This window comes from Tympanuchus pallidicinctus, unplaced genomic scaffold, assembly GCF_026119805.1.
Source record: "Tympanuchus pallidicinctus isolate F22 unplaced genomic scaffold, pur_lepc_1.0 scaffold6, whole genome shotgun sequence".
NCBI classification, from domain to species: Eukaryota; Metazoa; Chordata; class Aves; order Galliformes; family Phasianidae; genus Tympanuchus; species Tympanuchus pallidicinctus.
In genome coordinates this window covers 42,407,592-42,430,813 of record NW_026294780.1, presented here as the reverse complement: position 1 = coordinate 42,430,813, position 23,222 = coordinate 42,407,592, and the positions used below count along the sequence as shown (strand labels likewise).

Genomic DNA, 23,222 nt, shown 5'->3' with positions numbered 1-23,222 from the left:
TCTTTAATTCAACACATTCAACTGGGCTGCAATCATGAGAGACACTCTGGTAATAACACTGGTAAATGCAAAATATCCTGGGAAATCAGAGACAGTCAAAAGCATTAACCTGAAAAGGGACCTTCTGTTTTTACTAAGGTTAGAGCCAACTGAGTAAATGTTGGTGTACTTCCATGAAAAATGAAATAGAACCTAGCACAGAAGCAGAATAGTTTACTGTGAATAGTGTGCACAGTTATTTCTGTTTACCACTTCATACTGTGATTCCTGTTGAAACATCTGTATTTATAACTAATATTTAATTTCTTTATATGGGACTTGTCTTATGCAGTTCCACCTTCCTGAGGAGACAGAAAAAAAAAAAAAAAAAAAAAAAAAATCCTGTGAAAACTCATGTTTCCTGCAAGACAAATGTACAGGAAAGCCAAATGGGATTCATCAGTATTATTTACTTAGTCAGCAGGGCTGTTTATCAGAAACATATACAGATCATTCTAAGCTTATAAAGGACAATGAAATAATTGTGACCAGACTGGTTAAATGTCACTCTCCCTTTCTTTCTGAGCCCTGGCTTACTTGGCAATGGAATAAAGCTTTTGAAGAATAAAGCTTTGGCTTCACAAAATAAAATGTTTTGTGTAGTTTAACTGTGGGCAGCCAAGATTCTAATTTTTGAGACCGGAGGAATTTCTCTTCTTCCATGAAGCATTTCATGGCAATAATGTTGATGCTTTACACACATAGTTTACTATTGGTCAAGGACTGCTTTAAATTGTATTTCAACAACTTTTTGTCTAACCTGCTTGTTGAGAAAAAATTAATGACTATTTTGTTTGGAGTGCTCTGCTATACAAGCTATCTATGTGCTTTAACCCTTTAGTAATGATTGCATAGAATTGCAACATTCACAAGAAGTTCCAAGTTACAGCTGGTGAAGGTTGGTACTAACTCAGAATTACAACATGAGGAATTTGCTAAAGCAATGGATTTAGTCCCTCTCTGAAAGTTTTCCCCTATATTATTATAATAATAGCAAACCTCAGATGAGATGCAGGCATTCCTGCTTTTACTTAAAGGTGAGCACATAGAATGGCTGTTTAAATAAAAATATGCATATATGTGTACCTGTACCTTCCAAAGGCTAGAATTATCCAAATGTCCATAGGGAGAAAGAATCACAGGCTGTCCAGCTTTCCTCTTTCTTTCCAGTGTTTTACAGGAGACATGTTTTCTAGAGGTGCTTTATTTATTTTTATTTTGTATTTCTTTTCCAGCTGATGTGAGGATGGATTTTATTTTTTCCCCTCTTTTTTTTCTGTTTGCTAACCCTGAGGGTCTGACGATCATCTGTGTGTTGTCTGCTCATTGCTTTTCTGTAGAATTAAATTCTTTCCACTGCTTGTTCACCAGCTGCATTGCAGGGTGACAGTGCCTCCTCAGCACACCCCTTCTGTTTGTGATCATTCTTCAGGAAAACCCTTCTGAGACTGTATGTATGCAAAGTATTTATGAGAGCTTCTCCAAAAGTATCACCTCCTATTTTATTATGTCAACCCACAATGTCAGAGGCAGGTGTTGGTGATAGGCCATAGAGGTTGAACCTTCCCACCCGTATTCCATTACACTTTGTTGCTGTGTGACAGATGACAGCAAAGGGGCAGTCTGACAGAATGATGTTTGACGTGGAAGTACGTATGAAGCAACAGAGTATCACTAAATTCATCCACACAGAAAAAATGACATCCATTGACATCAACACTTGCTGCATGTTTATGGAGAATGGTGGATGTGAGCGCAGTAAGGCGGTAGGTGGTGCATTTTGACACTGGCAGAGTGACAGTGGTTCACTACCATTGGTGCAGATTTTTATGAGGATGGCATGCGGACTCTTGCTTATTAATGGCAAAAAATTCATAGCTCATGGTGGTGACTGTTGACCAGGAGGGGAGTAAACTCTTCAAAAGGGCTGACAATAGCAGGACTAGGGGAAATGGATCCAAGTTGAGGGAGGGAAGATTTAGGTTGGATGTTAGGGGGAAGTTCTTTACAAGGAGAGTGGTTAGGCCCTGGAACGGGCTGCCCAGGGAGGTTGTGGATGCCCCTTCCTTGGACGTGTTCAAGGCCAGGTTGGACGGGGTCCTGGGCAACCTGATCTGAATGTGTACGTTTGGTGGCCCTGCTAGGCAGGGGGGTTGGAACTACATGATCCTTGAGGTCCCTTCCAACCCGGGTGATTCTGTGATTCTGTGATTCTGTGAAAAGAACTGCTTAGTAGCTGAGAATTTGATCTGTCAAATAGTGCTCCTTGTATATGTAGTAGTTTCCATGGAAATAAATAGGAAGTATTACTTTCAAAGTGACCTACATGTATATCTTCTCTTGCATGCTATGGGGTTCATTTTGGGTATAACGCTGTGGCTTTGAGGAGGTGATTGCTTCAATATGGGGCCACATTTTTACGAGAGGCTGACCTATGTAAGGTTGGTAGCACTTAGCACACCTTGGCTTGTTAGAGATGAGCACCTCATAACAAGAAATTACGCTGCCACACGCAGCAATATTACACACAGCAAATTTGTGATTGATACAAGATGGGGAGTTAGAGATTGTAACAGTACTAACAAGATATATAATAATAAGCACAATTTTAACCATATTTAATTAAGTGGAGCAGTAGATTAATAGATATCACCTTAACTAAACCTGCAGAGAAGATTTGTACAATATAAGTGCTCATTATTGCTGTGTTGATTCTACTGTCTGTGACTGACTTGGAGATAGGGTAAGTGACCTGGCACTGATTTAAAAGGGCTTCACTTACCGGCTGAACTTTACATTGTCTCCAGTTCTCCTCTGATGCAAGCAGGGGAAAGTGTTGCACCTGCTCAGTGCCACCACACGGTTCATTGGGAGGGGAGAAGTGACATACCAAGATATCACTGTGCCGTTCCACTCTGCACGTCACAATTAAAGCAACTTGAATCATTTACTTGACAAATTCAGCCTTTTGTTCTTCTTATGGAGGTATTGTCTCTTGTTTATTTTTTCTTTGAATTGCCTGATGGCAGATTGCTCTCAGCACCTCCATTGCTGGCAAATTATAATTAGGTAGCACACGGTGCTAGCTAAGGAAAATGTTGGGAGCTTATTCCATCACTGGAACTGGTTTAATTATCTTTATGTGCTGGCTCCAAAGAATTCTGGGAGCCCAGCTTCCCTTGCTTTGTCAAGCTGTGTAAATCCCACATCAATTATACCTCCTATTCTGGAAGCAAATCGCAGAGTGTACAAGCTTCACATTTCCTTTGCATGACTATTTGTAGGAAGCAAACATAAAAGGAGCTTGTGTTCAGACACAATAAATTCATTGTTAATTTGAAGTGAATATTTATAACTTTCTTTTTACTCTTTGCCTGATGCCACTAGCAATTAATTTGGTGTTCAACTAATTCTGCCCAGCCTATGCCAGATCAGTATTTTTTGTCCCCAGCTTTCCAATGTATTTCCTACTCAGTATTTCATTCTTAATGCCTTTTTACCTTGTTTATTGGAAACAGGTTTTTAATTATTTTTCAACAGCGTTGGAGTCCTGATGAGCAATTGTTGGATATGTTAGAAAGAGACATTCACCTGATTAATGTGAAAGTTAACTGAGCAACAAAATTGCCTTGTGAAGAAGCAGCTGTGCACAGAGTTGGAGATGTAAGCAACTTTGAAGGAATCTGAAGAAAATATTTAAGGAAAGATTACTTAAATAAGGTGCCCAGCAAGCTGAAGGTTGAGTATAAATGTACTGTTTGCTGGTCAGCTGGTTGATTGGGCTGCTAGTTATGTGTGAAAGCACACACACACACATAGGTATTTATTAGGAGACAGATTATGTAGGCTTGACTGAAAGCAGAGTGACAGGGTATTCAAGGACAAAAAAAAAAAAAAAAAAGACTGATGGGTCCTTCAGGTGTGTGCTGGAGATGAAATTGTGCTGCAGCCAGCATTTTAATTGCATGCAGAGTTGGCTTCTGTGCTAATGTGTGCTCTAAGAAACAGATCCATCCTTTGGGGGATAGGTCTTTTCACAGTGAGAGGAAGGGAGGAGAGAAGTTTGACACTTATTGCTGGAGTAGAGCTCACACTGAGAAAATTTCTTATGCTATTGACTCTTATCAGCAGCAATTAGGTTCTCTGTTTGCAGGCTTGTGGTCAGCTTAAGGAATCATACCAGCATGATCCCCACAGGGTTTTATTGCAAGATAGCTCTACTCACGTATTTGGATGTCATTTTCCCTCCTCAGTGTTTCAAAGGGAGGTGTTGCAGTGGGACTCCAGCAGAAAATCTTGGCTAGGTCACAGGATTTCATCCATGTGGAGGGGGGTAGCATGCATGGAGAACCACAAGGAGATTCATGGAGACACAGCACAGTCACACTCTAAAGTGGCCAAATAGTAACGGCTTGAGTGCTAGAAGGAACACAACTCAACTGTTGCAATGAACTGTGTGGCTTCCAGCTTTGCACTGGTCATACATGGCAGCCAGGCACAGCCACAGAATCATAGAATCTTAAGTGGTTTAGGTGGGAAGGGAACTTCAAGGATACCCAGTTGCAACCCCCTGCCATGGGCAGTGGCACCCACCAGATCAGGCTGCCCAGGATCCCATACAATTTAGCCTTAAATGCCTTGAGGGATGGGTCACCCACAGCTTATTTGGGCAAAATGTTCCAAAGAATATGATGGCTGTCTCCTCACACGACTAGAAACACAGAAAGTCGTGGTATGGTATAAAACATCCCACTCACAAACTTACTGCCACAGTTATAGTCCAAGATGACCCTTCTGCTTTCAAGCCAAAGCTGATGGTTTTCTGTTCCTGCTCACTCATACATTATTGAAGGCAGGAGCTTTTCTTTCCAAAAGGAAAGGTGAAATGGCTTTTTGTATGTAACATTGCATTCTTTCTTGCATGCTTTTCAGGAGATGAGAGCTGTTCAGATTAAAAAGGACCCAGCTTGGGCAAATGAATGGCTTTCTGTGCCATGCAGTAAGTTTAGGAGTAAAGGGTATGGAGAAGACTAGGCAGATACTTTGCCAAGATGAAATCTAAGTGAAAATGGGCCAGACACTGGGTTTTTAAGAGATTTTGAAGAAAATAGAAAAAATAAGAAGGCAATTAACTAACACGTGTTTGGAAGAGCAAAATGTTCTTGTGAGTGACAAGCACACTGCAGCACCGTCATTGTTTCATCTTGCCTCCATTACAACAAGTAGCTTGGAAAATTCTTTGCAAAATGCAATTCCTTGCCTGGATATCATGACGAACATATGTATTTCTTTAATTATGATTTGCATGCTTATTTCTAAACCAGGAGGGATGCTGTTCTGGTGCTTAGGTAATCACACTGCTTGCTTTCTACCCGCGCTGTCCTGCCTCGTTTATTTAGCTGATGTGATTTCTGGGGCTTGTTTCTTGGGTCAGTGGTGCTCCAGCCTTCCTGGGCCATGTCACCTCATTTGTTTATGAAGACTTTGTCTTGCTTGGCTTGGAGGAAACATTCCTGTTGATGTTTGGATGAGGGCTCTAATTGTACTCTTTCATAGAGCACTTTTTTAGAGCTTCCTTGCAGTGTAGTCAGGGCTCTGGAGCCAGTTCTGTGCCATACAGACCATTTTGGGTTGCCCTGTGGGAGCCTAAGACAGCCTCCAGTTCATCAGACCAGCCAAGAACATGCTTATTCTCTGCCTGTTCAACAAATGCTTTAAACATAAACATACTTCAAAGTGTTTTGCTATACATGGGTGAGCTCCAGAATGTGCTGTGGTGCTTTGCTAGATAAGGATCGGTGTTTCTCCCTGAAAGAGCTCGTTGTAAGACAGACATGTTGGCACTGTTTGTGCTTTTAGGCGAGAGGCTTGACATCTTGCTGTCTTCATGGCTGCTAAAGTTGACAAACACAGAAAATATTTTTAATAGCTTCCTGACATGTAAATACAGATTACTTGGAATGGTAATTTGCCCATGTATTACAAATTAGCGCTATCAATTTAAACTATGTGATAGCAACCACTGACATTAATCTCCTTTTCTTTATTGTTCAAAAAAGAATAAAACTCATTTGCTTTAAATGTGTTTTTTTCCTCTCTGAAGCTGCTTAATGCAAACTACTTTTGCAAAGAATATACTGAACAGTTGAGTCCATGTTCTTATTTTCTTATGTACAATTTAAAAAGCACATGAAGATGAAAGAGTTGCAGTGGTATACGTTATGTGTTCCAATGAAAGGAGCTGTCCTGATATATTTTTTTAAGAAGATTTAAAAAATTTCTGAGGGTGAATGCAAATAGTGTTATACTTTCACCTTCGAAAACTTTGGGAGCTTAATGTAATTTAAGAGCCAGCCATTCAGATGCATTTTCAACTTGCTGTAAACCTAAAGCTGTGTGGCTGATAAACAGCGACAGAAGAAGGAGATGATCCAAAACACATCCAAAGCATCCAGGCCTGCGTGCAGCAACTTCTATTTAAATCACATGTGGAAAACTATTGAGCCTGGGTGTTTAAAATGCCTGAGACAGAATAGTGTGTGAAGCAGAAGCAATAGCCAAGGTTTGTAAATCAAGTCTTGTCTGATACCTGTGTATGCATACATGTGTGTATATACTTGTACACTTTCATCCATAGATGTATTCATACAGTGTACAGTGCGTTCGGATCTGATACAGACGTGTGAACAGCAGCAGTGATGTTCCCTTCTGAGCAGTTGTCCCCAGATTTAGCAGTCCTGTTCACAAAGCTCAGTCCTTCACCAGCATTGCGCTGGCAGGGAAACTTGGCATCATTTCCTTCTTTCTAAGTAGGGCCCTCTTCTTAATTTGCTCGACGCAGATACAGTCCCAGTGGTCTCTGAAAGGGATCCAAATCCCTCCTTACCATCTTCATCCCTTATTTTTTTTCCAGGTGAACACTGCAACTCTCTCAATAAAATAGATGGGTATTTTTATTTCCCAGACGCAAGTCTGACTATTTCTGGTAGGAGGCACATAACAGAAATGTGTTTGCCAAGTGCTGCTGCCTCTTTCCTCGGTTATGGGAAAGCATTTTGTTGAAATGGGAAAACCAAACGCATAGAGCCCGCCAGCTCCACGCGCCTCTAGTCTGCAAGCATCCCACCCGGGGACGTGGGCTGTGTTGCAGACCCAGGGGGGGCCGGGTGGAGTGGAGCCCTTTGTTGAAATGTTGGCAGCACATCACTGGACTTGTCGCCGTTACAGATGGAGCGCTTTGCCGAACAGATGGATTCTCAGCTTTTGGAAAGAAAGGGAAGGTACTTGATGTACCACGGTGGGAAAGGAGGGGGGATCCTCCGGGCATATGGGAAGGCAGGGAAGAAGGCACGTTCTGCACTTCTTGGTGCACTTGGAGCCTAGCAACATCTCTCTGGCAAACTTGCTGGGAATGTGTAAGCACAGCATTCTATGAGAGGGCGAAGTGACTGTACCAGACGTGGAGGAAGTAATTTGCACAGGGGCACTGAAAACGAAGGCAGAGCCCTGGGAAGCCAGTTCTGGTGGGCACCCAGCTCAGGCTAGGAATTGGGCACGGCATAAGCACAGCCCATGATGCTGGCACACGACTGCTGACAGCACAGCATAGCTATGCCAGAGGACCAGTTAATATCTTAAAATCTATTGTGTTACCACTGTGAAGGCAGGAATCCCTGTTTTACCACAGTTTCATACAGTAGTAGAACCTCGAAATCACTAAGGCTAGTAAAGACCTCTAAGATCATTTAGTCCAATAGTCCACCTATCACCAACATTGCTCACTGACCGTGTCCCTCAGTGCCACATCTGCACATTTCTTGAACACCTCTAGAGATGGTGACTCCACCATAGGGCAGCGTGTTCCAGTGCCTGACCACTCTTTCAGCTAACTTTTTCCTGATCTCCAACCTGAATTTCCCCGATTCAACTTGAGGCCACCCTCCTCTCCAACTATAGCTAGTTTCTAGTCATAGTGAGGTGATTTGTACAACAGCATCATTCAGGGACCTTATTGCTTCTTCTTCTTCTCTTCCTCCCCTTCCCATTTTGTTTATACCTCGCTTCCATCTTAATTGCAAGTGCAAGATCAATTCTGTGCAGCACCCAGAAGCCTGCAGCCCTGCCTGGAAATGATGTTATCTGTTCCAATATTTACTGCTAAAATCTTCATGAAATTGCCAAGTGGAGTGTGATAAGGAAGCAGCACGAACTGGAAGGATATTTTGGTATTGCATGTTAACTCTCTGCAACTTTTCAGTTTACACATGCACACATATACATATAGAGTTAGCACAAATATTTTACTTTATTGTGGTAGAGTATAGGAGATGAGAACCTTGGACTTCAATCTGTATTTTTACTTCTTATCTTAATTAGACAATTTCAAAATCTCTTGAATGCAAGCATAAAACATATCTAGCCATAGTAAGGACACCAAAGGCCTTGGAAATCTGAATTTTCCAATGGAAAAAAAAAAAAAAAGGATATAATAAAGGGTGAAAATGTCAAGGTTCTTGTAAAACATGATTCTCTGCTGAAAGCAGCTATGCAAAAAACACATCACGTTCTTAAATAGTGGATCTGGCTTTTGTTCGTAGTCAGGGTTATGTCTGCAGCAACTGAAATGTCAAAAGTGTATTTTTACTGAAAAATAGAGTGAACTGGATTACATACCCACCTGTGCATCTACTATGCTCCATTGTGTCGGACAAAATTTTCAGGGAGTCTCTGGGATAAAATAAACCAGGAATCCCATCATTGAATTTTAGTACTAACATTTTTCAGGTTGTTGTGTCTGGATCTCTGCCAAGTTTCAGTCCTATCATAAATTAATTCCAACCCACACAAAAGAGAAGGAAAGGAAAAAAAGGAAAAAAGAAAAAAAAGAGAAAGAAAAAAAAAAACAAATTCCACAAGGCAAAAACACTGGGCAAATTTTATGGGGAAACAAGTGGCCAAGAATAATTAATTGGAGAAATAATTATCTAAAGTGTGCGAGCTCCTCTCTCTAATTGGAACTTTATAACAGTTTGCTGCTTTATTGAGCAGGGTACAGGAGGAGCATCAGCAACCTACTGAACCCTACTGAAATGAATACAAAGTTAAGATGTTACTTCCACGTGATTTATTTCTTCTCACAGCCAGTACTGCTATTGAGCCCACTTCCCCCTCTCTGTGGCCAAATCTAATCTGGCTGCCAGAGGACTTGTGAAATTCATGGTGGGGATGAGCCAGGGTCTGTTTTTTGCATTGTATGTCTGGCTTTATTCAGTCTCTGGTCACCCTCAGATAGTAAATATCTCATATGTTGGACAGGTGAAAGGTTTCATTCAGCTGCAGATCTGCTTCCAAGGCAACCGATTCCTGTCATTTGAACAATTTAAACATGCTGAAAACAAAGCCTTCTTTCTGGTTTTCTTCTTTGTGGTTTTACACGGAAAGCTTCATCCATCGCCCTCCTGTCCCTTCTATAAGCAGATACAGAAAATCTAATAGCATTAGCAAGTAATTCTACACCATTTATAAATGTACTCCCTCTTCCAGTTAAGATAGAATGATGCCATTTTATTTTACAAGCATAAAACAAGTATCAAGAGTTAAGAAATTGGCCAGGTTAGCATCTATGAACACTCTGTACACAACAAATGTATGCAACTGCAACAATACACTATGCCTTATAGTATGATTACTCATTACAAAGGGTTTTTCCCAGTAAAGTTCTCAGTAGTTCTGTTACAAAGTTGGTTTGGAGGAACAGTGCCCCATTTCTTTCTCTGAGGAAAGTTATTTAGAGGATTGCTAGCAGACTATTCCCCACTATCTGATTTCTGCCAAGGTAGGCACTTATGAAGATCTTCCAGCAAATTTTTGCTATATCCTTTTACTGAATGGGATCTTCTAAAGGTTGGCTTTGCTCCTTCTTCCCCTGCGTATCTCCAGATGCAATGTTGAGCTGCCTTCCCTGCCCTCATGTTGTCCTCACATCCGGACTGGGTGGCTCACATTCTGCCCCATGCCTCCTTTGCTCCCTCCTTGAACAGCACTTCTCTTTCTTGACAGGGAATTGGGATGAAATGGGAAATGGATTGGAGAAGTGGTGGAATGTTGATAGGAAGAGGTACAGGTTGTGACAGATATTGCTGTGCCTGGCAGCTCTGTGGCTGATTCCTAATAACTAAACAGCACCTGACCTCACAGCTCCCCTCCTCCTGCTCCTAGGCATGTAGGTCTTAGCCAGCAGGTCTCTGGTTAACCCCACCTCACTCTGTTTATTTCCTGCCATTCTGCAGACACACCACTGAGCGTTAAGTATGTGAACTCAAAGACGCTCTCTGTCTACCATACGGTCTTAATAGCAAACCATCACAAGCTGGCTTTCTCCAGGCAGAGTTGTTTCTGCCTAAGAAATATAGGCTTCAGGAGCATGCCCTCTCTCTCACCCCTTTCAGATTGCATTAAAAGCATCCACTTCAGGAAACTACAACTGTGTTTATTTGAGTGTTGAATTTGGAAGCAGTACCGGGATCCCTGCCACTGCACACTTGAACCACGAAGTCCAGGTCAGTTCCATTTTTTGGTTTTTGTGCACTGACACAGCGCTGCGGTGTTTTGAGCTTCCAGGACTCAGTGGGAGAAATGCAGAAAATATCATATTTGGTTTTATAACCTTACCTCTTGTTTCTTCTTTTTTTTTCCTCTTTGTACTACTAAACCAAAATGTCGGGGTGGCGTGTCAGTAAACACAGTGTGTTCAAAAAGGATCATGCTGACAGGCTTGAAAACTAAATGCTCTCTTTTAAACAAGAAGGAGCAGCTCCCATTTTCCTGACTGCCAACCAGGCTGTCCCTGGACCTGAGGGGACAGCTGTGCTTAAACTGCCTATCGCTCTGTCACTGTGACTGCCAGCAATCACACTGTATAACACAGTCCCAGGCTGTGGGAGGATAACAGGTTTCAATCACTGTGCACTGAGGTTGACTTTGTGACTCAAAGGCTGCTGACTCAATACCCTGTTAGTAGTCAACCCCTGCTCTACCTTCCAGCCTTTGGTGGCATTAGGGATTTTGTGTGTTTGTCAGATTGCTAGGGAGGAAGGTGCAGGAGCAGATATTGATGGACGTTACTCCCGTTGCCTTGGAGTACTTTCTGAAGTGGCTTTGGTAGTAAGCCTATGCTACACTTCAGACTCCAAATTTCACCCCAACTGAGTTTGCATTTCTGAAATTTCATGGATGTAGACTTTTACCGCAAAATGGATTTGCACAGGGAGTGTCAAAGGTAACAGGATTTGGTACCTGCAGTGTTTGTTTCTCCCAAATACATGTTGATTGACTATTTGAAAGCACAAGTCTGCCAGTCTGCCTACAGGGGAGACATCAACAATGCTTTTTGCAGAGAAATTTGTAGATGTTTTACTGTGGTGCCTATGTGGATCTTGCTTCTCTTTTTTTCTGTTGTGTGCTCCTCTGTGGTTTTGGTGCTACTGGGAACGTTCTTGGAATAAGAGTTCCTCTGAATGGAACTTATCTCTCTGTCACTTTTTCATGCTTCATGCAATGGGTGAAGGATAATCTAGAGCACACTCAAACATGATCTTTTCATGACCAAGAAAGTAGCCCTCAGTTTGAGCCATTCTCCCTATCAGTCATGACCAGCCATCTGCAGAGAGAAATGTAATGTCCAGACTCAAGTCTTCAGATCTTCTCTTGCAGTTACACTGCTTACAGGTTTTCTTTCTTTTCAGCTTTTCTTTTTTTGTGTCTTTGTTCCTTGTCTAATTATTTCAGGTGAACCCTACAACGGCTGAGTAGAATACAGTAAGGGCAATACTCTGTGATCTTCTCATGGCAGGAAAATTTGCATGAAAAGATAAATATCTTTTTTAGGTATTGTATTTACAGAAGACAAAGGAGAGATAAGTTTTGAGTGACTGAAAGTTTTGTAGCTGCACCATTAATGTTTAATTACCTTTGGCAGCCAAGAAATGCCTTTCTGGATTAACCAGACACTCTGCTTCAGGGATATGCATAGGTGGCAGAAAGTGATAAAGCCGGTGAAACCGCACCTCTGGGAACATGTAATGGGATCTTTCCTGTGATATGCAAATGATGCTGCCAAGTTGCTGTATAAACAATTCATGGGAGAAGTGGTGAGAGCTAGTTAAATAGCTGGATCTCATATCAAAGATAAAATCCATCACTGAGAATGGAAAAAATGCATAAAAAGAGTAGTTTTGGGTGTTTTTTTTTAATAATATCCTCTGCCCAAAGAATTTAGTTGCACTAAAGAGTAAATAGCAAATGTTTTATCACAGTTATTGCCGTTCACAGTAAAGGAGTGTTTTGGAATCCAGTATGCATGGATTTTACAGCAAACAAGACTTTCTCTCTTACGTGTAATCCAACCAATAGTGTTACTCTTTCTTCTTCTTTAAGTGAGAAAAAATGATTACTAAACAAATGCTAAATTGGTTAACCTTCAGGCAGAAGACATGCACTGCTTACTTTTCAGTGATAAATCCAATCCTGTCATTTCTATTCCAGGCATGAGCAATGATCTGAGGCATCCTAGCAAAACATATTTCAGGGTCACATGCAGTCACAGATCGATGAGTGTGCAGAAATCTTATTGATGCTAGCACAAGTTGAGCTCATGCATTCAGTCTGGATTTCCACTTTTGGTTTTTCGTGCCGTACGAGGAAAGGATTCCAGCTAATCACACACCTCCAACAAATCAAAGATTGCTCTTTTACAAATGGTATCAGAACCCTCAGTGACATTGTGTCCAACCACACTGTGTTTCCCCAGAAGTCCATACATGTACCATACATACATACAGTCCATACATAAACTGTTGTTTTCCATCAGCCCCTTTCCCTACCTGCTGTTCATTTTGGATCTGATGTGGCTCATCTGAAGCAAACTGAGAAGGATCTGATTGACTTCAGTGGGAGTTGGATCATGCTATAGAGTCCTAAGGGGCCAGCAGCAGAAAAATTTAAGAAGACAGCTGAGAATTTGAAAGCATGATGAAACAAGGGAAATATTTTTGGCCTGTGACTTTCTTTTGTTTTGCTATGCAACAGAAACGATACTCTAGGTGGAGATGTATGTAAACTCATAATAAACAGATCCTGCATTCAACAAATGCATCCGATCCTGTTCAGTGTTTAATCACCCACAAAAGCTGCCTCAGATGCTCTTCCACCAGGAACAATATCTCCTAATTAACTGTAATTAAGGTATATTATAACAACAGGATGTGAAACTAGATGGATCTGTCTCTTGACATTTCAAATTTGGATTTTTTTTTTTCTGCCAAGTCTCTTAATATGCTTCAATTAATGATAACAGAGGCCAGGCCATTCTCAGTGATGGATCTGCATACATGAATCTTAGTATAACTGAGATGAGACAGAATATAGATCTTTCCTCTAATAAAACCCACTTAGCAACATGCATGGTCCCTAGCTAAGGGTAATTTACTGGCCCGGATGTGGATCAGAAGGAAATCAAGGGTAAAATTTTTATCACTTTATCCTAGTAAGTGCAAGGTCTGTATCAGAGACAATGAAATAATCTGCAGCTTATCTGCATATTCTTCAGAGAATCTATAGTCAACTTGTAGCTGCTATGGCATCTCTTCAGTCACTGGGAAACCACATGAGTCCGTTTTAATCATGCACTTATCAAGCAAAATTTTAACTTGAGTAACCTGAGGAAGTGCTTCGATAAACACCTTGAAATTGTTGCTTCTGCTCTGAGCTGTGGCACACATCAAGACTTCTCAAACTGCTAATCTGTCTGTAAGTCACTTATCAATGAAGACTTTTTAAACTATTCCTGAGAAAAGGGGAACTGACAACTTAAAGAGAATCTCCTAGCCCAGGCATTCCTGAGTACGTAATTGTACTGAATATGTTTACCCCTTTCTGCCAGCCACAGTTGTCCTAAAGAAGAGTAACAACATTTTTTTTGATAGGACAAGGGGAAATGGATTCAAACTAAGAGAAGATTTAGAGTGGACGTAAGGTAAAGTTTTTATAAGGATAGTGAGGCCATGGAAGAGGTTGCCCGGAGAGGTGGTTGATGCCCCATCCTTGGACACATTCAAGGTCAGTCTGGATGAGGCTTTGAGCACCTGATCTATCTGTAGGTGTCTGTTCATTGCGAGGGCTTTGGACTAGATGATCTTTAGAGGTTCCATTCCAACTCATGTGATTCTATGATTCTGTGATTGCATTTTAACTGATTAACAACTTTGCATTTCTACAAAGGCTGAAATCTTGTTTGCACCCTGAAATATGCACTAACGCAGCAATGTGCTACAGCTCCACCTGGTGACTCTTCCCGAACCTGGTGATGCTTTACTGTGTGTCACTGATGCACTTTGCAATGTCACTAATCCATGGGACTCAGGGAGGAGTTCACCACTTCAAAGAGGAGCACAGATAAAACTGTCTGTCTGCAGATTTTGGTATGGCATACATATATTTGCCCATAATTATCTATTAGATGTCAAGAAGTGTATGCATTCAGAAGGTATTGTATAAAAACAGTGGGAAAAAAATAGGAAAAGCGTATCTCCCATGCTATTCTATTGAGCTCTATTCTATTGAGCTCTATTACAATGAGAATTTAATTCAAGTGATCTACTGTGTCTCTGATTACAGAATACAGTAATTTTCCTGGGCTTTTTTTTTTTTTTTTTTTTTTTTTTCATTTCTTTCTAGCTACTTTTATTCCCTTTAAGTTCCTCAGGGAAATACTTGTATAGATCTATTAGAACTGTGTTCCCAAGCATCCTTACTGTAAATCAATTATCTGATTGAGAAAGGGTGTGATTACAAACTTTCCATTTTCTTTTAGGATCCCAGTAAACAATTCTTCTAAAGTTTCGTATTTTCTTTGCATCTTATGTGCCCATGCTTGCTTGATCACATGCGGGAAATATTTTTGTACGCTGCTGCTATGCATGACTAAGAAAGAGGCTGTAGATAGAACAAGATGAGATACAGGCTGTAATTTACACCTGACAGAGTGTGAATTTCATTGCAAGTTCTTTTAAAGGGAACTTGCCATTTTCTCCACATTCAGATAGAGATTCCATTAAATATGTGTGTATATTTATACAGAATCATAGAATCACCAAGGTTGGAAAAGACCTAAAAGATCACCCAGTCCAACCGTTCACCTATTCCCAATAGCTCCTACTAAACCATGTCCCTCAACACAACATCCAGCCTTTCCTTGAACACCCCCAGGGTCGGTGACTCCACCACCTCCCTGGGCAGCCCATTCCAGTGCCCGACCACCCTTTCTGAAAAGTAATACTTCCTAATGTCCTGCATTATCTCTTGTTTGTTTGTTCTAGTTTGCTTTTGCTTAATTGCTTCTAGGAAATAATATTCTTCAAGGTAATGCAATCCTGTGTTATTCGCAGGCACAGGTAATGGTCCTGTGATGCTGGATATACCCCATAAGCACAGAACAGCCAGACTAAGCAAAATTAACAAAGTAAAGATAGTATTGTCACTCCATTTCACGGGTTGGGGGTGTCAAGGCAAAGGCAGTTTAAAAGACATTCCCAAAGTTTGTTGCAGAGCTGTATGAGGAATGGTATCCTCATCCACTTGCTTTTCTATTTTTAAAGGACAGAATACCCCTCATTTGTTTCAGTTGAACTGCAATTTAGGGTATTTTAGAAGATACATAGAGATAGAAGGCACTATTATTCTTCCCCACTGAAAGAATTATTAGCGAGCAATTAAAAGAATAACAAATGGAACCCATTCAAACCGCTCTATTTGCTGTTGCACTGAGCTTCAGGCAAGAAGGTACATGGAGGTCATTTCACCTGTCCACTTACACGTCAAAGGCCACTAGTGTCATACAGGCTCTCCTAAATCAAGCCATGTGTTTTAGACAGAAATACACCAGTCTCACAAAATGTTGTCTATCTAGACAGTAAATTCAAAGGATGGGGTTTTGTCTCTGTGTGCAGCTTCTTTGCATCTGATATAGTTTCACCTGGACAAACAAGGACAGTCTATGCTGCAGTTGGTTTGATCTCCTGCATCATCACAGTTACTGTGATTAATATGATACCTTGGTTAAGCTTAAAACAAAACAAACCACATGAGCAGAGATGGTACTGAAAAAGCATGGACACTGCCCCAGTGCCTCTTGTGTGTGCCACGAGGGCTTGGTGCTGCTATAGAAAGACTATTGAGTAGTGGCCATCCAGCTGTGCTGGGGGAACTGCTGCCTCCCGCTGCACCCTGGCTACACTGGCTGTGTCCCCTGCAGGCTCAAGGGGTGAAGTAAAGATTTGGTCCCAGATGAGCACGGGGCAGAAATTTGCTGGATGACAATATAAGCAAACAAGTCCAAAGCCATCAGTTACCATATTCATAGCTACAGGCCACATTCTTTATTCATAATGTCACAGTGGAAGTACTAACATTGCATTTGTTTAAAAAGTAACTAGCAGGCCATCTGTGACCCTCATAATACACCTTAAGCAGTGTTCTACTAGTTTACACTGGTTACATTCTGCTTTATGTTTTCCAGAGGGCCAATTTGCAATGATTTTTACGGCAGCAACAAATGCTATTTATGAATATAAGTAACTAATTTACTAAAGTTTCACACACCGACTTCATGGCTTCTGCTTCACAATTAGAGGTTTCTGCAAACCTTTGGTCTTCTTGTTGACTTTGGGTTGTACAGGGAAGACTTCCCTGATTGTACAGGGAAGGCTGGAAATATTGTATTACAGTAAATGGGTTGTTATTGCCCTTGTTATTAGAAAATGCTTATATACTGCAGTAAATTTACAACATACTTTGCCAGCACAGATAAAGGCAAATTCTCTATCCAGAAGAGTTCACAGTTCAAATAAGACAGGACAGATAAATGCATAAGACTTTGGAAAAGGGTGAGTTTATTAAAGGAAGAGTTTATTAAGGATTAATAGCAATGTGAAAGGGGTGGAAGGCTTGCACGGGGAGGAGGAGGATATCATCATCAGTATTCCTGCTTTTTTGTCACAATTGCATCTTAAATGCCTGAACTGCTGAAAGCCTGCTACATGAGGTGTAGAAACTGGCAGTTGAGTGGCCTTGCCCATGAAGCTGGGGCTCACAGGCATTCCTGTGGGGGCTCCTGGCTGAAGCCAAAATCAGCCCAGTGACAGAACAAGGAATGCCAGGGCTCTAGAAGGTTTTAGCCCTGCTTAAGGAAAATCCACATGATTTCCTGCCCTGAAGATTTATAACTGAAAATGGTAAGCATGCATGAGACAGCATTTTGAGGGAAAGGAGTTGAGTAGGTTGTTAGCCACCAAAGGTACAGCAGAATGAGCTGACAGGAGGGAGGGCTTTTAGCACCATCATACCCAGCATGATCTGCAGCTGGAGCCCCATCTGCCCCCACCCCAGGCAGCCTGTTACAAAGGAAAAAATTCCCAGTGTGGTTTTTTGTAGCTTGATTCTACCACAGTTGCTGCTGTTCTCCTGATCCTATCTCATGTTACATATGGGATTGACTCTCCCTCAGTGGAAGAGGGTGTCCAAGTGTCCTGAGGAAAAAAAACCACAGAAATAGAGCACGTGATATTTCTTTTTGCAGCCCAACTTCTTGGTGATTCCACACATAATTGTTCAGAAAATGGGCAGAAATTCCTGGCTCTGCTTTGCAATGTAATTCAGCCTCTGCTGAAAGCTAATGGGTACAAGGAAGCACAAAGAGCCTGGAAGCTCTGCTGTACCCTGAGATAAGTGGAAAACCTTCTTGGTTCATCTTATTTACCTACAACAACCAGGATGGGAGAAGCAAAAGAACGTAGTGAAAGTCCACACAGCTGTTGTCACCATCTATTCACTGAGGAGTGCTGCTCCAAAACAAAAGATAAAGCCATTTGCTGCCTGATTGAGGCTGATGTCTGTAAATAAGGGGACCCTGGTTGCTGAAAGGGGTGTGTGATCACACACTGATTTTTAAGATGGGAGCTGTGAGGTGCAAAGAAGTTAAGTGTCAGAGAAAGAAATAGGGCTGAGGAGGTAGGATTCATTTGCAAGTAGGAAGAAAAGGGGCAGAATGAGTTCTCTCTCCAGAGAACAGACAGATGTAGGACAACACAGTAGTAGGAAGTGTGTATGAGTGGGCAGTTCCCGTTGTCAAACACTGATAGTCATGTGTTGGCATATTCACTGGGGACAGGCAGGAAAAAAATCAGAAAGTCATCTCTCTCTCTAAATATATGTATGTGTCTATATATAGGGACTTTCTCATGTTTTCTGCTTGCTGACTCATGATTTCTGTTCTCCTGAGCCTCACTGTGCTGGACTTACCAGACAGGCAAAGGATGGGAGCAGGAGTTGTGTCCCTTGGGGCTGAGTCCTGCTTGACCCAGATCCTCTTATCTCATTGGTATCTGACCAATGGGTGTCTGAAGCAAATATCCATACTCAAAGCTAAAGTGTAAGTTTCTAGACAAAAAGGGAGAGGAGCATCTCTGAAGTGTGTTTCACTGCATGGTGAGGTAGGTGCCTGAATCAGGACACCTGGTTCTTACTGTTGGAATTGGTGGTGTTAGGAAAGTAGAGATGTAGACATTTGTATAGACATAGAATCATAAAATCATAGAATGGCTTTGGCTGGAAGAGACCTCAAGGGTCATCAAACTCCAACCCCTATGCTGCAGGCAGGGCCACCAACATCCACATCTAATACTAGACCAGGCTGCCCAGGGCCCCAGACACGGTGAGATTAATCCTTCCTTCTGTAACTGAAACAGCAGTGTAATGGATTATACTGATCCTGCATAGCGAAGAGATATTTGGATGAGGGAATGTCCCAGGGCAGACTTGGGCAAGAAACGTGCCTTTGTTATAAGGCAAAGCATGAACTCAATGGGTGGAAACAAACAAAAAGAAGAAATCAAGGCAAATCAAAGAGGAAAATTCTGAGGTAAATGGAGAAGAACAGGCAACACACAAAGAGGAGTGGAAGGAATACAAGATAAATGAGACCAGGGAGCACAATTCAGAGTTTATAGTTGGAAAAAAAGATCCTGAGTGTGATGTTCTAAGTAATGATGGCTGCTTTTGGAGAGAGGAAAGATATAGTTTGATAGAAGAGATAGTTGTTTTTCTAGTAAGAAGAATTTATCACCTGAAACCTTGAATTAGAACTAACAAAACAAGGCTAAACCTCTCTTCCAGCGTTTCACTTAGCATGTCACTGAGAGAATGTGTGGTGGTCTTACATAAAATATTGATTGCTTTATTACGTTGTACAAAAGTGCTCTGCAGGTCACCCCAGGCACTTAAGCAAGAACATTCAGATGTTAACTTTTGTCACAATTTGGTGCAACAATAAAAGCATATTTAAAAAAATATGAAAATGCTTTGATTGACAAGGATATTTTTTTCCATGAAACTGCCTGAGAAGACAGGAGTTGAATTATACAGCCTGTGGAGGAAAAGAAAAATGATAATGAATGTGTTCTAGAAACTTTTAAAAAGTTACTTAAAATAGATTTTCCATACATAATATTGCCATATGAAACTCAACTGTCTTCTGGTCTTCTTGTGCTCGGAGAGCAGCATTTTTCCATTTGGAAATTCAATATCAAGGATTTCCTGCCTCACTCTGGTGGACTGTGTGATGCCATCCTTGGAAGCCTTTCACAGGTAGGGCTTACCCATCAAACTGCCCGTTTTCAGGAGGTGGCATGAGAGTAAGTTACAGTGTTCTTCCTGGAAGGGCATCCCAGAGTTTTTCCATTTTTTCCTCTTCCTGAATTTCTTTTTTTAGTAAAACAGCCCTTTGTATTGCACCTGCCTGAAGTAGCATTAGTTAAGTACCAGGTAGGAGGCTAGAGTGGAAAAGGAATGTGATGTTTGGCACATTTGTGTAGGTGTTCCATCAAGCCCAAAGAGAGAAGAAACAGCGTGTGTAGTGCATGTACAATGACTGCTCCAGGTGCCTTGTGACATCAAGGAGGCATTCTGGGACCTGGAGGGGAATAACCATATGCTTCAGTACAGGTTAGGGGATGACCTACTAGAGAGGGATGGACTGTGTGTTTCAATGGACAACAGGTTGACCGTGAGTCAGCAGTGGCCAAGAAGACCAATGATATCCTGGGGAGCATAAGAATGTGGCCAGCAGGTTGAGAGAGGCGATCCTCCTCTTCTACTCTGCCCTAGTGAGGCCACGTTTAGAGTACTGTGTTCAAAACAGACAGGGATCTCCTAGGAAGAGTCCAGTAGAGGGCCACAAAGATGATAAAGGGCATGGAGCATCTCCTGTATGAAGAAAAGCTGAGTAACCTGGGTCTCTTCAGGTTAGAAAACTAAGGGAGGATCTGATTAATGTCTATAAATATCTGAAGGGAGATAGGAGGCAAATGGATGAGACGAGGCTCAAACAGAACAAGGACTAATTGCCTAAAACTTGAACACAGGAGGTTTCAGGCAAACATACAGGAGACTTCTTATTTATAGTAAAGGTGACGGAGCACTGGATCAGGTTGCCCAGAGAAATGGTGGAGTTTCTTTCTGTGGAGATATTCAAGACCCATCTGGATGCCTACCTGTGTGACCTATTGTAGGGTACCTGCTTTAGCAGGGGGTTGGACTCAGTGATTTCTTGAGGTCCTTTCCAACTACTGCAATTCCGTGATTTTAGTATTCAGCCGTCCTACAAAATTACTGAAGTCTGTTTGCTCAAGACATGCTTTGGATGCCTTCTGTCTGAAGTGCAGTGGTGGGATGTCACGCTGCTAAAGCAGGTGATGGCATTTAGTAGAAAAGAGAATGATACAAGGACTAATTTTAAAATATTGTTGTTAGTAATTAAAATATTTTATTTGCCATAATAAATTCTTAAAATGCAAAATGGATAAGGAAACATTGGTTTTAGAGGCAACTGTCCTCTTAAATGTGAAGCAAGTGATTCACATTTTCAAATCAGACAGAGTGAGAGATGGAGGCACAATCAGCAATTCACAATGGCATTTTGTGTTTGAGTAGTAATCAGACTTGCGTTTATGATGGCTATGCCTGCACTGTGAGCTAGAGAAGTTGCTTTCTCTTTTTTTTCATCCAGATGATTTCGGTACTGCATATGCTTTTTTATCACTAAGCTGGACTTCTATAATGCTTTGCTTAATGTGCCTCCAGATTCTGTTATTTATAGACTTCAGCATGTTCAGACTGCAGCTGCTTAAGTACACAAAAGAGAAAGTGTGTTTATAACTTGCTAAGACTTTGCTCTGTGATGCCAGTGAAGATCGGGGTTTAGCATGAAATATTACTGGGTGACCTTCAACAAGCATTGTGATAGCACACCTGTTTATCTAGGAGACTTCTGTTTTAATTTTTTTTACTATTGAAATATCTCAGTGTTCTGCTTTCCAAGGGAAATCTGGGTTTTGTGCATTCTATGTATTATCTTCAAAAAGCGCTGGGGCAGAGGATTTAGTAATGCAGCATGTTGGACGAGCTGTTCTTACAGAAAATGTTTTGTGCACATTAGATTTGTTGAATTTAAACTGTAAGTATATTATTTTCTCTAAGTTGTCATAGTCTTATCACTATAGCCATGATTTACCCATTAACTGTTTTTCAGTGAGAATTGGTGGAGAGGATCCTTTGTAAACATGTCAAAACATACATATCTGGTGTTACATATTGAAAAGTGAAATCTCTAATGCCACAGGATATGTTTTGTAAGTTTATAAGATGACAGTGTTGTTTTTTAGTGGCACAATCTAGAATGAGCATAGGTGTTACAATTCATTCACAGTACAAAAAATCTGAAGTATTATGTAAGTGAACACATAGCCAGGATCCCATTTAGGTACTAAGGGTAGGACCATGCTTATTTTCACTGACTTGTATCTAATAAAGCTGTTCTGTTAAGGAAAGTGCCAATTCCTGCAAAATCAGTCTTTGCTTTTGGTTTGAATCACGGAAATCACTGGAGGATTTTAGGAAATCATAGGAGGAATTTTAGGAGGAAGACTGACTGACAAAGCCAGATAAATAAGGTGACTAACTGGAAACACTGGAAAACAACTGACCTTTCTCTGATTGAGCTGCAGAAGGTTGGAGAACACATTATCTACCTAAGTTAGGGCTGCATCCCAGAAAATAAGACATCTTCCAAAATGTTCTGATACCTCACCTATTTTATTTATTGGATTTGTAAATGCTTCACTCAAATTTTAGCCTGAAGACTCTTCTCCTTCAGTTTGGAATTTAGGAGAAGGTTTTTTTTATCTCTTAAAATATCATTAACCATGCAAAAACGTGAGACAATTCCCCTTTGTCATATGATGCATGTGCAACGTCATAGGTAAAGCATTGGCATAGGTTGCCCAGAGAGGTGGTGGATGCTCTGTCCCTGGAGGCATTCTAGGTCAGGCTGGAGGAGGCTCTGAGAACCTAATCTAGCTGCAGGTGTCCCTGTTCACTGCAAGGGAAGTTGGACCAGATGGCCTTTAAAATTCTCTTCCAATTCAAATTATTTTGTGATTCTATGATTCTTTTAAAGCCATCTTTAGAGTCACATTGGATATGTTCTTTCTTTGCATGCACTCCAGGCAGGATAACCATGCTAAAAACATATCACGTTCATTGCTACTACCCACAGTGTTCTTCACCCAGAAATGGTCAGGAGGATGTGAACAAGGATTCTCATCAAATCCTTGCCTATCTTGTCTTCATTTTTCTTTGTTCTCTACTGGGAGTCCTTTCAGCATCTCTAGAAGTGATACAGGGATGTTCCAGCACAAACACTTAATGTATTTTAGCATACAGCTGGAGCTAGCCTAAATGGCCTGTACTTTGACAGGTCAGGTGGAGTGTGACCAACGTTATGACCATGTCCTATGAATCACAGTCAGCAGCAACAAACGTTTTGCACATGTTCTTGTAAGAAGTGAAAAACTTGCCAGATATAACAAGGTACCACATCACTGCTGTCCATGTGCATTGTCTTGAGAACTGGCACCAGTATTATTTAATGTCTTTGCAGCTTGTAGACTCAGGTTTCAAAAGGTTGATGGGATCAGACTTTTCCTTGAAGGTTTTAGTGGTCACTAAAATGAGACAAAGAGGCAAAATGACTCAAAGTCACCAAGCAGGTCGGTGTCAGAGCAGTACGCAGA

General features: G+C 41.2%; 1 protein-coding gene across 9 annotated transcripts in view; it reads left to right on the top strand.

Annotated features, from left to right (window-relative positions):
- Nucleotides 1-23,222, top strand: part of ENOX1 (ecto-NOX disulfide-thiol exchanger 1) — a 365,454-nt gene that overhangs the window by 199,033 nt on the left and 143,199 nt on the right. Inside the window, exon 1 of one of the 9 annotated variants that reach the window (XM_052664576.1) lies at nucleotides 10,488-10,598. The exons of the other annotated variants lie outside the window; for them this stretch is intronic. The gene's annotated coding sequence lies outside the window, so the exon portion shown is untranslated. Of the gene's footprint in view, nucleotides 1-10,487; nucleotides 10,599-23,222 lie in introns of those variants that run through there. 9 annotated transcript variants of the gene reach the window in all.